This window comes from Macrotis lagotis, chromosome 2 (assembly GCF_037893015.1).
Source record: "Macrotis lagotis isolate mMagLag1 chromosome 2, bilby.v1.9.chrom.fasta, whole genome shotgun sequence".
In the NCBI taxonomy this organism is placed as follows: domain Eukaryota; kingdom Metazoa; phylum Chordata; class Mammalia; order Peramelemorphia; family Peramelidae; genus Macrotis; species Macrotis lagotis.
In genome coordinates, this window is record NC_133659.1 from 299077358 (window position 1) to 299092557 (window position 15200).

Below are 15200 nucleotides of genomic sequence, written 5' to 3' on the forward strand. Positions count from 1 at the left end.
TTTAGTTTAGACTTCTGCCTTCTCATCATTGTCACTAACCTTTATGATTTAAATTGATCAGAAGAAAGGAGACTAGTATCATTCCAGTATTCATAGAGTTAGAATGATGGTTATTTACCATCATACTCTAACCCCCTCATTTCTTTTTCTTTTTTTTGTTTTTTTTTGCAAGGCAAATGAGGTTAAGTGGCTTGCCCAAGGCAACACAGCTAGGCAATTCGTAAGTGTCTGAGATCAGATTTGAACCCAGGTACTCCTGACTACAGGACTGGTGCTTCATCTACTGCGCCACCTAGCCACCCCTAACCCCCCCCCCCCCCATTTAACAGAGAGGAAAACTTAGATCCAAGAGATTTTGAGAAATTAAATTAGGTCATACAGATGGTAAATTTTGTCTCTAGAATTCATTACACAAACACATTCATTGAATGCCAACTGTCTTTGTATTGTGTAGGGATATTAGAAGAACAGACTACAAAAAGACCAAATCCTTCCCTTCCACTGCCATACTTTCTCTTTAAGAATCTTTACTTTTTAACATTCAGAATTGTGGACTCCTCCAACAAGGGGAAGGGTTAATAACATTTCCAGTTTGAAAATAACTGATGCTTTGCTTTGGACTTGTGCTTTGGCACAGTGTCTTGAACGTAGAAAATATTCAATGCACATTTCAATTCAACTCAATTAGGTCATCTTTTCTTTAAAGTCTGCTTACTGGAATAGTGTCACAAAACCAGGCTGGGCAGACATGGGAATATGTGAGCCATGTAGAACCCTACTAGGAATTCTGATGACTAGAATACTTTCCTTTCAGATGAGAAAGGATGTACCTTGTAGTTGAAAGGACTCAGTGATAATTCTGGGAATTTTTCTTGACCTATGCTACTCTTGTCTTTATAGTGAACATAATTAGATATTGTACATGCCTAGAAAAGTCTGTTGTTTTATCCCTGGGCAAGTCCCTTAGGTTGCCTAAGGGATCTCTCTGATTCTTAGTATTCTTATATTACATGGTGATTAAAAAGAATAATAATTGTAGTAGCTATCAAATTGATTATTAATAATTCAATCATTCAACCAACAAGCATATATTAAGGATTTTAGATATGGGCTAGGCATTGTGCTAAATGATGAGGATATTAAGAAACACAAAAAACCAACAATAACAAAAAAGCTCATTCTTTCAAGGTATTCATACTCGAATGTAGAAAGCCCACAAGCTACTTTCTTGCACATTCAAGATATATACAGTGTGATCTTAGAGGGAAGTTATGGAAGGGAAGGGCAGAAAGACCTAAGTCAGTCAGAAGTAAATATTTAAAGGAACTTAGTTATTCAAAGTGAGGAAGGTGAGGAAAGAAAGGATTACAGGGATGGGAGATTGCTAATGCAAATACAGGCATATATGACATCCTGTGTGATGAACTGGCAACCTCATCAGTGGTACTGGACCACAGAATGAGTACAAGGATTTAAAATGGAGCTTAAATTAGATAATGTACATAAAAGATTTTGTAAATTTCAAAATTGGTCTATATTAAGCCAGATTGATGATGGTGATGATGATGATGTGGATGCTGATGATATTTTAGGGGTCTATGGGAGAGTGTCAAGAAAGCATTTCTTATCCATTTTTCTTCTTATCCACTCAAAAATGAAATGGGGGTGTGGATGTATCTATTCAAAAGTATGGGAAACATATAAGGGAATAGACAAACCTAAAAAACTTTAAAATATATTGGTGGTTAAATTCTAACTAGAGAGTTGTTATTTATCCTTCATTTTCTTTTTTTTAGATTTTTTTTTTTTTCAAGGCAATGGGGTTAAGTGGCTTGCCCAAGGCCACACAGCAAGGTAATTATTAAGGTGTCTGAGCTGGATTTGAACTCAGGTACTCCTGACTCCAAGGCCAGTGCTCTATCCACTGCACCACCTAGCTGCCCCATGATCCTTCATTTTCAAAAAAGGATGAATGATATCATGAGGTGTGAGGTTTTTTATGTGTTTATGAGTTGGATTTTGATTGAGGCAGACCTGTGCGTTAGTCTCACTGTCTCTTCCAGGATCATTGGAATCCAGTGGCAAGGCAAAGGTCAAGATGCCTGGTGATAAACCAGGAATACTTTGGCCTTCCTAAAATTAAGATCTTTTCCCAGGGGAAATGCTCAAAAGTTGGAGCAGGATCTGACATTTATATAAGATTTTAAGCAAAATGAATTTATATTAATTATATGACTCAATGATCATCATTTGAGTACATTTTCAGGGGCTTTTATCCCCATTTTACAGAGAAGAAAGTTGTGGGTGAGGAGAGATTTTTGCTCACTCATAGGCATCTTGATTACCATACTGGGTAAATCTGTTGTAGAAAGGGGTAAGCCAAGATGGACACATTTGTGTTATTTGAGTGTGCAATGGTGAAGCATGGCAGAACAAATAGCCTTCTGGGTTTTATGTTAGAAAACTTGGGTTTAAAGGGTCACTTAACCCCATTGCCTTGCAAAAAAAAACAAACTTAAAAAAAAAAACTTGAGTTTTAATCATCTTGGGTTCTGATAAGCCTTTGTGCTCCTGAGCAAGTAAATTTATCCTTGTGGTTCTCAGTTTCCCTATCTGTAAAAGGAGGTAGATGGACTAGATGTCTAAAGAAGTCTAAAGTGCTTCCTATGAATCTATAGTCTTATGATTATAATCTAGGCAGACAGGTTAACAATGAAATGGGATTTGTAAATATTCAATAAGGGGTGAGGAGAAGCCAAGATCTGCCATTTACTTTCAAGTTGTTGAAAATTCAGGTCTTATTCTGAAAGCCAGGGGTATTGTGGTCATTTCTAAACAAGAAAGACATGAAGGAGGACAAAAGAGGTTAAAATCAGTTGGTTAAAAAAACTAAAGTTGGGTAACAATTCAAAGAGTTTAAGAATAAAAACCATGAGATAAGGAAGTACAACTAGACTACTGTCATGGAGCCCCAAATTCGAAGGTGAAGGATGGTAGAAAGCTGACTTTTACTTTGTGAGCTACTGGCTGGCAAAATCTTAAAAAAAGTAGGCAAGCTAACATGGAAGTACAGGCTCCAAGCCAACACGCAGCAGCCAAGAAAGCAAATAAAAGAAAGGACCCTATTGGCATTTAAGACTTCTACAGAACTCTACAGATTAAAAAACATACTGATAACTCATTCCTATATGATAAGGGGCAAAATTTTAAGTTTGAAACAAAGTTGTTTTTCTTACATCTAATATTAAAATAAAAAAATAAATAAAAATGTGGACTATATCAATTTAAACAAGGTGTTTTCCCTCCTTCCTCCCTTCCTCCTCCCTCCCTCCCCTCCCTTCCCTTCCTTCCTTCCTTCCTTCCTTCCTTCCTTCCTTCCTTCCTTCCTTCCTTCCTTCCTTCCTTCCTTCTTCTTTCCATCCTCCTCTCTCTCTCTCCTCTCTCACTCTCTCTCTCCTCCTCTCTCTCCTCTCTCTCTCTCTCTCTCTCTCCTCTCTCTCTCTCTCTCTCCCTCCTTTCTTTCTTTCACAGCTGATTCCTTTATTTTTCCTTTCCCCATTTACTCAGTTTTACTATTTGCTATTCAAACTACTGATGAGAAAGTGCTTTTTCTGACATAGCATGAATAAGAGTAGACAGGCATAGTCAAATACAATCATCACCACTGCCCTACTGAAACTAGAGATTTCTAGTTCTTTCACAACCAGGTTAATTTGAGACTGATGGTAGTGATGATTTTGGGGCAGTGTTGAGATTTGTGATTTCAATTGTATGGAAATCTTGCAATTTGGAAATGTCCTTTATTATTAGATGAATAATAGCTCTGTAATATACAGTTTTAGAAATTTGCCTGTAACTATTTTCGTTCAGATGTGTCCGACTCTTTGTGACATCATTTAGGTTTTTTCTTGGTAAAGATTTCAGAGTGGTTTGCTATTTCCTTTTGCAACTCATTTTAAAGATGAGGAAAACTGAGACAAAGAAGTTTATGTGACCTACCCAAGGTCATTCAGCTAGTAAGTTTCTGAGGTTAGATTTGAACTCATGAAGATGTGTCTTCCTTATTCCAAACTCTGTGCTTTATCTACTCTATCACCTAAACTACTCTCTCTCTGTCTCTCTCTCTCTCTCTCTCTCTCTCTCTCTCTCTCCTCTCTCTCTCTCCCTCTCTCCTCTCCCTCTCTCTCACATACACACACACACACCATTATAAAGGTATGTACCCAAATATCTATATATGCTTTATATGTGTGTTTGTATCTGGGGCATTAAGTGTTTAAAAAGACTTGCTTAGAGTCATACAGCCAGTAGGTGCAAAGAAAAAGACTTGAATTCTATCCTTTACCAGAGCAAGGTCACCACTTGTCCATGATGCAACTTTACCTAATCCTTGTAATAAAGGCTAGAATGATTCCTGACATCTAAATGCTAGCCATGTTATGGCTGAGAAGAGAATGAGGAGGAGGAAGAGGGAGAGCAGACAGAGGTAGCAGAAGAAGATGTGGAAGGATAAGAAGGAAGAAAAGAAGAAAAAGAATGAGGAGGAGGAGAAACAAACATTTATTAAGTGCAATGTGTTAGGAAACTATGCTATGTGTTATACATATATTATCTCCTTTGATCCTCAAAACAACTCTGGGAGGTAGGTGTTAGGTCATTTTACAACTGAGGGAAGAGTAAGATAGATTAAAGACAGAGAAATAGAATAATGGATAGGTAGATGAAAGATGGATGATAGACATTAATATAAATGCTAGACGGATGACAGATACTTAACTATCTAGGTAGATAGATCTGATCACCAATGCCACATTGCAAGGTCATTGAAGGTTGAAACCCTGCCTGATATATCTTAACTCCCTTAGTACCATGGTATCATATCTTGTATTTCAAAGATATATTCATTTTGTTCTTGTATTGATACTAATAACAATTTCTGATACAGATAGATAAGCTAGATTCTTTTCCCCCTTTGGTTCATTTGTTTTTTGGGAAGGCAATGGGGTTAAGTGACTTGCCCAAGGTCACACCAGCTAGGCAATTATTAAGTGTCTCCTATCCACTTGCATCACTTCCTTCCCCTTTATGTTCTTTCTTTCCTCTTTCTTTTTTTGTTTATTTTTTGTGAGGAAGAGGATGAGATTTCATTTGTGTGAACAGCACCTTGGTAGGAAGTTTCTTCTTACTAAAGAAAAGCTACTTTTATAGGGGGCAGCTGGCCCTGGAGTCAGCAGGTCCTGAGTTCAATTTCAGTCTCAGACCCTTAATAATTACCTACCTGTGTGACCTTGCACAAGTCACTTAACCCCATTGCCTTGGCAAAAAAGCAACTAAACCCTACTTTTATAGAATTGGCCTGGGGTCACTGAGTTTTTAAAGGGTCTTGTCCAGAGTTACATCAGCAGTATTAGAGAGAAGACGTAAGAGTCAGGTCTTTCTGAATCCCAGGCTTTGCTTTCTATCTACCCAGCCCATCTTAACTCTTTATATCTCTCAGGAGGAAGAGAAGTTGGAGGAAGAGGAGGAGGAAGAAAAGGAGAAGGAGGAACAAGAAGAAAAGAAAAAACAACAATATTAATACTAATAACAAGGAAAAGTAGAAGAAAATGAAGAAGCAAAGTGGGGGGGGGGGGGGCGGCTAGGTGGCACAGCAGATAGAGCACCGGCCCTGGAGTCAGGAGGACCTGGGTTCAAATCCGGTCTCAGACACTTAATAATGACCTAGCTGTGTGGCCTTGGGCAAGCCATTTAACCCCCATTGCCCTTGCAAAACTAAAAAAAGAAAAAAAGAAAAAAGAAGAGGGAGAAGAACAACAAAAGCAATTCTAACAAAAACAATGAGAAGGGGAAGCCCAATGCCAAGCACAGTGCTGAGTGCTGGGGATACTCAGAAAAATTATGTATGGATTTATGTGTTAAACTTGATCCCTACAATATTATGGAGAAGTAAAGTGAAAAAGTATTGGCTCCAAAGTCAGAGGATTTGTGCTTAAATTCCTACCTATGACCTGTGTGGTTTGTTTGGTGGCTGAGCAGGTGACTCAATATCCTTAGGTCTCAGCTTCCTAATCTGAGAGACTTGAAGTCTGTGGAACTCAGTTCTCTCTAGGGGCAGTTTTATCACCCTACGGCTTACCCTGAAGCAGAGCTAGTAACCCACATTTCTCTTGATTTCAAGGTCCGGCGTTGACTGAAACCAGGGTCATTATTGTTTTTTCAGCCACGTGAAAAAACCAACATACAAACTTCTGGAAGTGGTCTTTATCTTCTAACCTTAGCTGCCCTCCATTTCACTAAGGGGTCAGTGACTGGAAGCAGATTGACAGGTGTGAAGGGCGATGCAGCCAGATCATAAACACAATTCATGTCTCTCATACCCGGTAGGACCAGCTGGCATCTGAGGTCCTTTCCAACTGTCTGACTCTGTGTTTCCTTTGTAAACAGATGGCTGTGTAAATACAGCAGGGCTACTGACTCCTTAATGCTTAAGCTTCAGTTTCTAATTCAACAAAGAATAGTAATTGCTGACATTGATATAGCAGTTTAAGTTTGCAAGGCTGCATCCTTTTTTACTTTGTCTGATCCTCACAATAACCCAGAGAAGGAAGTATTGCAGATTTTATTTTCACCCCCCATTTTTGCCTTTGAGGAAATGGAGGTTTTTTATGGACTCAGATGTTGTGCATAGCTTGGTGGATAAAGCATTGAACTTGGAGCCCCAATCCTGCTGCAGTTATTAGCTACATGATTCCATGAAAGCCAGTTAACAATCTATGTATTAGTTTTCTCATTTGTAAAAAATAGGGTGTGTGTGGGGCTTGAATCAATGACTTCTAAGGTCTTTTCCTGGATATAAATCTAAGATCCTAAAAATCATGAAATTTGTCTATGGCTGTGACAAGAAAGATTTAAACCCAAGCCTCTTCTGACACCAATTTAGTTGGTTTTCTACTGTATCATAAATTTCACTCCCAACAGAACCTTGTGATAGACTATTTGGAAGAAATAAAGGCATTTCTTTCTAGGGAAGAATAGTGGCTCTGGAATCTAAAGAATTGTAATGAACTCATTACCTGTGTGAACTTGAGCAAGTCACAAATCCTCCCTAAACCTCAATTTCCCTATCTGTTAACATAAAGACTGGGCAAAGTGGTGTTGAATCCCTTCCAGTTCTGAATTTGTGATCCTTTGACATAATCCCTAATTTCATGGAGTTCATAGTTTGGTTGGAATATATTTTTCAGAACCGAAGTCTAATCTTCAAATAGATGACTTTCTTTTCTTGAAATCAAAACAGTTCTGGAAGATATGCCCTTTATGGAAATATTTTTAGCTCTAGCACTCTCTATTCTCAAGAAAAAAATGAAGTAGTTTATCTTTAAAAATATTCTTGTTTTTTTATGTATAGCAAAAATTTGCTTAATGATGGAATTGGTAGTTTCAATATCCCACAAAAATATAACCAATAGAAGTTGTTATGATAATCTAGAAGGTGAAAAAAAAAACTTGATTCGCCTACAAGTAATCATCCCAATGATGTGTATCAAGCAATTTAGAGTGGAGACTGAGTCCAGATACAATCTGTTAGAGCCGTTCCCTTTAAAGAAGGTTGGTTGAAGGAACCTCATGGCAATGGTTCTGTGTTTCTCTATTGACTACAGCCAATCAGTGTTGCCTTCCTGAAATTATGACATGTATAGCCAAATGTCAAAACTACTAGTTCTCATTTGGACTGTGTTCTTGTTACAAAAACAATAGATGCAAGCATGTATACATATGTATATATGCAAATATGTGTGTTTATGTAAACATATATGTAATCTATTAGACACAAAAATTCCTAAAATATAGCACTTGTAATTAAACATAAACTGCAAGACATGTATGAGCCAGGCATAATACAGTTGGATCATATCCTTCCCTCCTCTTTCCATAGCATTTCTCTCTTAATTCAGGCCAAAGTACATTAGCTCTTTGGTTTCTATTTCATATTATTTACTCATTCTGGGCTTGCAGACTACAAGAATTCCCAGATTTTTTTTTTCCATAAGAGCTGTTATTTAGCCATGTCTCTCACATCTTGTACATACTGAGTTGAGTAACTGTGATGTCTTTATAGTCCTTGGTCTCCATCTTTTGTGATATTCATTCTTTTGTGACATCTATGGTTTTACCGTATTGATAATTGGTCCAATTTATTTACTACTATGTGACACAATATTGTAATCTCTCAGATTTTGGAGCAGAATATTTAAAATTGAGACTATCCAAGAGTGTCTCAGACATATGGCTTGCATATGAATTGTAATCTCCTGGGAGCAGTTGTTCCACTCAACCAGCCCTTCAACATATAATCTTGCCAAGGGCTCTTGGAAGTTCTCTATTGGGTTTATCTTGGTTCCCCATATTATTGGCAAGAAAATAAATGTTTTCCTTTTTAATACTTGTCATTAAAAAGGCAATAGGGTCTGCTGAAGATTTAAATGTTTTAGGTAAGAAAAAATTGTGAATTTATAGTAGAATTACGCTTTCTTTTTTAATCTCATAGTAGATAAAAATGATGATAAGAGTTGCTCAATTCTATTTTCCCAAATTGCTATTAATAGAGATTAGAAATAGAAATTGAGATTAATAAGGATTGAGAAGTAATGCTGATTTTAATAGCATTAGGAACTCCTTGGTGATGATTGTACCAATGCAAATTGGCACCTTCTCTGCAATCCATAATCCCAGAAAGTTTACTGCAAACACTGAAATTTAAGTAATTTGTACTAGTTCCATAGGAAGTTTTTGTTAGAGGCAAGGCTTCTTGATTCCAAATTATTAACTATACTAAGCTTACTACTTATTATCAATAGTCTCATGACATACATTTTTACTTCTGATTGAAATCCAGATAACTTTTGTTGTCTATGAAATAAGATAGTAATTACCATTGAATTGTCTGAAGTGTAATATGAACCAGAAGCTAGAACTAAATGAGAGGGCCTTACAAATGGTAGATGCTTAATAGATCCTTGCTTATTGATTGACTCATATCTAGACTCTGACTCTTAATTAGACACATGATTGATTATGTCATTTCTCCTTTCCTGATTTCATTTTCTTTGTCTGTAAAATGATGGCATTGACCTGGGTAATCTTGAAGGTCCCTTATGACTTTCAAAGTTCTCTTCCTATGTTCTCTAGAAAGAGGTTTTCCTGATAGATGGGGCAATCCAGCTCATTGTGCTAGATACCATAGGTGGACAAAGGCAGCCCTCTTGGGCAGAGAAGTTTGGCAACTAGGGCTTACATTCTCATAAGCTGGTCACAATGTCAGAACAAGATTCTTGAAAATTTGCCATCTCAGGGTGAACTTATCTAACATCTATCCTGGAACTAAAATATTTGGATGGAGGAAGTGACATAAAGAGAGATAATCGGGGAGGCTAGGTGTCGCAATGGATAGTGCACCAGCCTTGGAGTCAGGAGTACCTGGGTTCAAATGTGACCTCAGACACTTAATAATTACCTAGCCGTGTGGCCTTGGGCAAGCCACTTAACCCCATTTGCCTTACAAAAACCTAAAAAAAAAAGAGAGAGAGAGAGATAATCACTTGAATAAAAAGGAAGGAAGGGACTGACTAAGTTCTGAAGGATTAACTATTTCTTTCAAATCATTTTGCACATTTGGAAATCATTCGTTCTTATGATTATAAAATTTATATAGGGTTTATTTTCATAAAAAACACAAAAAATCCCTAACAAACAAACCATTCAGTAGAAAGAGTTTGGGAACTAATTATTCATATGAATTTTCATTTACTTAAAACAACACAAGAAGAAATATCAGCTGGGTTGGTTAAAATATGTTCCAACATCTGTCATGAGTAGATTATGTCATTTCCCCCTCTTTGTTTCTTTTATCTGTTCTATTAACATGCAATAAAACAGACAATGGGAATTTTTGTTGTTAGACAACAAATGGAAGCTTTAGAGGAGGAAACCCTAATTTTCCACCACTTTGCTTAGCCAAAAGGATGCTTACTATCCTCTGGAAGGTCATTGTAGCAAAATGTGTTGATTCTTTATCTCAATTTTTGGTGCTTACAAATCTCAAAATGGAAAAAAGGTGAAAGATGAAGGGAGATTAATTTGATTTCATTAAGGCTATCTTACAGTAATAGGATGTGGTAGCTTTGTTCATTTTCACATGCTTGAAGATTTTTGAAAGTGACTCCTCCTAGCATCTTTGGCAGTCACTGAATCAGTGAAATGGCCAAATTTATATCTATCTTGAATTTGTTGGATCAAGGAATTAATTGATTTTGCAATGATACATAAAAAAGGAATCGTGGATGGTGATGGCTGGTTGGTGATTGGGATGGCAAACAATAACAACTAATTTATGCATATAATATATATGAAAAATATGAATCAAGGTCTTCATCTATGTATATGTACTTATATGTATATCTATCTACATCTATATAGCTATCACTATCTCTGTATAACTATATATCTACCTATCTATCCATCTATCATCTATCTGAAGTTATCTATCATCCATCCATCCATCCATCCATCCATCCATCCATCCATCCATCCATCCATCCATCTATCCATCCATCCATCTTTCTATCTATCTATCTATCTATCTATCTATCTATCTATCTATCTATCTATCTATCTATCTATCTATCTGTAATTTCCACAATACCTTACTTACTTTTGAGTCTCATAAAAACCTTTGAGGAGGGTACCATAGGCATTATTCTTCTGTTGTTACATAAAGTCAGCGATTGGTCCTCTGGTGTCACTGGTTTAGGAGTCAGGGAATTCCCTCAAGGAATGTAGATCAGCATTTTTGCAATTTAAAGAGTTTTTTAAGATAATATGTATTAGACACAAGACTTGTGGCCAACTCTCTTTATACTTTGCTATTGATTCTCATTTTTCAAATGAAGAAACTTGTCTAGGGATGAGATTTGGAGCTAGGACTCCTTGGTTCCAAGTTAGAACATAATTCAAAATCATATAGCAAACATCTGACCTTTACTCCAAATGATCCTTTTTATTCTAGAGGAAAAAAAAAAACAGCCCAAATCTCTCCATAATAGAATGTCAGATTATATGTATAGGTGAAAATTAGATAGTTTGACCTGGCAAGATTGAATCTGAAATCTTTATAATAATTCTGTCTTCTCTACACCATTCAGTATAAGAATATCATTATATATCAAATCAATTTCAGTAAAGAGACAGGTTAAAAAAATCTCAAAACAAACATCAACTATACTTTATGGCAAATAGCTAGTTGGAAAGAAATCAATTTACAAATACATAAATTTCAATCATATGTATAGAACTAAGCTAGGTCATGTATAGGATGCAAAGAAATGTAAGTTTAGTACTTACCCTCAAGGAGAAAATTAATTGGTTAATTTATAATCATTGATGTTTTCATCATAATGTGTTAAAATAGGGGGAAAATTGAGAAGAAAAAAATTCTTACCTCAGTTTCCCTATTATGGGAAACTAGCCCAGCCCATGTTTGAAAGCTTTTTTTTTTTTTTAACGAAAGAACTAATAGGGGCGGCTAGGTGGCGTAGCGGATAAAGCACCAGCCTTGGAGTCAGGAGTACCTGGGTTCAAATCCCCTCTCAGACACTTAATAATTACCTAGCTGTGTGGCCTTAGGCAAGCCACTTAACCCTATTTGCCTTGCAAAAACCTAAAAAAAAAAGAACTAATATATACTTAAGCAAAAAAGGATTAGTTTTCTCAAAAAGTATTGTTCATCCTGAATGTGTTGGTATTAATGCTCATGTGAGAAACAATTTACCTTTCTTTTATTGATAATCAAGAGAGTTTGTTGGATGAAGTAGGATTTACTTAAATTTTATCTCAATGTGAATCCAGGAAAAAAACACAAAACAAAATAGTTTACAGCAATTACTAAGTAGTCACATTTAAAAGAAATTATCCAAGAGCAGCTCATTTAGAATATTGCTTTATATCTCCAAACATTTGTGAAGTAAATGAAGTAAATTTCTGGGAGATTTAATGGTAGATCTTTCAAAGGTAATACTAAATTTCTTTTGACTCTTTTTCCCTAATAATGAAAAACTGATCCATTCCATGACTCTTCAGACAATTTTCCTCACCCTTCTTTGTAGTGAGTTTCTCATTTTCTCAATTCCCCCTTCTCCTCTCAGACTTTCTTCTTCTCTGATTGATAAATTTCTTTCTAGTGCCCTTCTTTTGAGGAAATATTCACACCATTCAATTTCACTTCAGATCCCAGTGTTTCTCGACCACTTACTTGGTATATCTACCCAGATTTTTCAGCTTCCTTTTAAGTGCTGTCCTCCTTCATTAGAATTCAAGCTCTTTGAGAGTAGGCAATGTATTTCTTTTTGTTTGTCTTTGTTTTCCCTTTTGCTTAGGATTGAGAGAAATGATTATTAATAATCTATGATCTGGAAAAATTCAGAGTTGCCCCTTTTTTTCTAAATTCTAGTTTTAAAAGTTCAGTCTGGAAAGGACATTACTAAAGAGATTGGATTAACTTTCTTTTTCAAACCCCACCCATATGCTGACATCAATGTTTTCTACTCAGGTTTGGTAGAGGATAAATTTTTTTTAATAGATTGACCAATATTGGGATAATTTAAGAAATAAATGACACAATAAAAGTTCAGGTCCAGCCCTCATTGCAATATTTATTCTTTCACTAATTGTTAACCAATCAGAGTTGATTACCACCCTCATGAACACTCCTTTTCCAAAAGTTAAATAAACCCTGAGTTTATCACTAGAATTGAATTTAATCTAAGAGAGATGATGTATAAAGTACATCAAAATACTTTTGTTCTTTTTTTGTTCTTTTGGTTTTTTTAGGTTTTTGCAAGGCAAATGGGGTTAAGTGGCTTGCCCAAGGCCACACAGCTAGGTAATTATTAAGTGTCTGAGACTGGATTTGAACCCAGGTACTCCTGACTCCAGGGCCGGTGCTTTATCCGCTACGCCACCTAGCCGCCCAAAAATGCTTTGTTCTTGAAGAAGACCACACCATCATGGAGACGATGTCATGATGAGCACATGAAATGGATGTGAGTGAGGGGGGCTGTGCTAAGTCACCAGTCTCACTTTCTCCTCCAGAGCTATCTGGGTCCAGTAGCCAGTTATGCATCAGGATGACTGGAGATGACCCTGAATTCAAGGCAGTCAGGGTTAAGTGACTTACCTAGGGTCACATAGCTAGTAAGTATCTGAGACTGGATTTGGACTCAGAACCTCTTGACATCTGAAGAGATGCAGTACCCACTGTTCCACCTAAATGTCAGCTGCGTGGTGCACTGGATAGATCTAGTACTGGGCCTGGAGTCAGGTAAACTCATTTCCTGAGTTTGAATTCAGCCTCAGACACTTACTAACTGTGCAACTTTGGACAAGTCACTTAACTCTATAACTCTATTTGCTTCTAAGAGAGAAAAGACTAAATCACTATCATTTATTAAATAAACATATATCATTATTAATAAAATGATTAAATGACCTGGACATTTTGCTTCTTGAACCTTTTAAAATTCCATAATACTTTAAACTCTATCTACTCTCTCTCAATCTATCTATCTCTTTTATTTTTATATATCTACGTATCTATCTATCTAACTGATTCTCCTATAAGCTGAAATTTTCTCATCTGTTAGATTCCAAGTATGAATCTGATAACCCTTACATAATGTAAAATTCTGGTTCATGATTTGACTGTGCAAAAAGTATTTATGATGATTACCTGAAATCAAACAGAGCTTAGGGATCTTTGTCCCATAGTACTGAAAATAGGTCAATTTGTGATTTTTAGACCCAGGCTTGATAGAATAATGTTGATGGTTTTATAACAATGTACCTTCTCTTCTTTTCAGAGTAAATTCCTCTGACTATGGCAGGAGAATCACAAATGGTTTATGATGAATCTTATTATTGCTATCATCAGGTTTCCTTGACTTCACAATGATAGGATACAAGGAAGGAGAACCCCTGCTATTATTCTTCTATAACCAGAGGAAGCAATTCTTCATAACTATTTTCCCTTCATTATATTATCTTTTAGCTTTCATAAATCATGTGCTCCCACCTACAGTGTTCTTTGGATTCTAATCTCCCTTGTATCACCAGATGACCCATCAAATGAAGAGAGCAGAAGAGACCTTTGACCAGAGACCTTGTACAAAAGGAAAGCTTGAGGAGAATGAACAAGAATTATTTCATCTTGAAGTAACCTTGGCAATTAGAATTTATATGAGAATCACTGTGTTATGAAATTAAAAGGACAATTACAAGAACAGGGGCAAAGTGTTTTAGAATGTTGAACATAGATGTTTTAGTTTAAAAACATAGAGAAATGGAAAAGTGTTATATCATCCTTGACATTTTCTGCAGTTACCAAATTCAAGTCCCCTTAGGGAATGTAATAATGTAAAATTATACAGTGTAGAATTAGAAGTTTTCAGAATAATATAATTCAACTTCCTCTTATTTTACTTAAAGAAGTAAAAATTTCTTGATTTGTTACTTTTGCTTTGTTTATTTTTTTAACTCAACAAATTGCATATAATGGATAAAAGAGGGTGAAAAACTAAAGAAGACTCCAAAATAGTGAATCAGAAGGTTTGGAAGGATGAAGATGTTTCATAATACATATATAGGAAACAAAAGGAGTAGGGTGAGTTTTGGGTAAAAGATAATAAACTAAATTTTGAACATAATGTATATGAGATGCAACTTGGAAATGTCTGGTAGTCATTTGATGATGTGGACAAGAATTTAAGCTGGAAAAAAATATTGAAATCACTTTCATATAATTCTTAATTTTAATGTAAGATGATCATATCCCCTAGAAAAAAATATAGAGGGCAAAGAGAAGAGTCCTCTGAATAGTCTTGGGAAAACACACATGGCTATGAATTAGACCAGGGATGATGATCCAGCAAAGGATACTGAGGAATGATCAGTTTGGTTATAAAGCAATTGAGAGAGAATAGTGTGACAAAGTTCCAGAGAGGAGAAAATATTGAGGAACAGAGAGTAGACCACTGAGAACTCTGAATGCTCTAGAGAGCTTCAGAGTTCTAAAATATTTCTGATAGGGTGCAGGGATTAGGACTGAGAAAATGTCCTTCAGATTTGCCAATTAAGAGATGACTGGTATT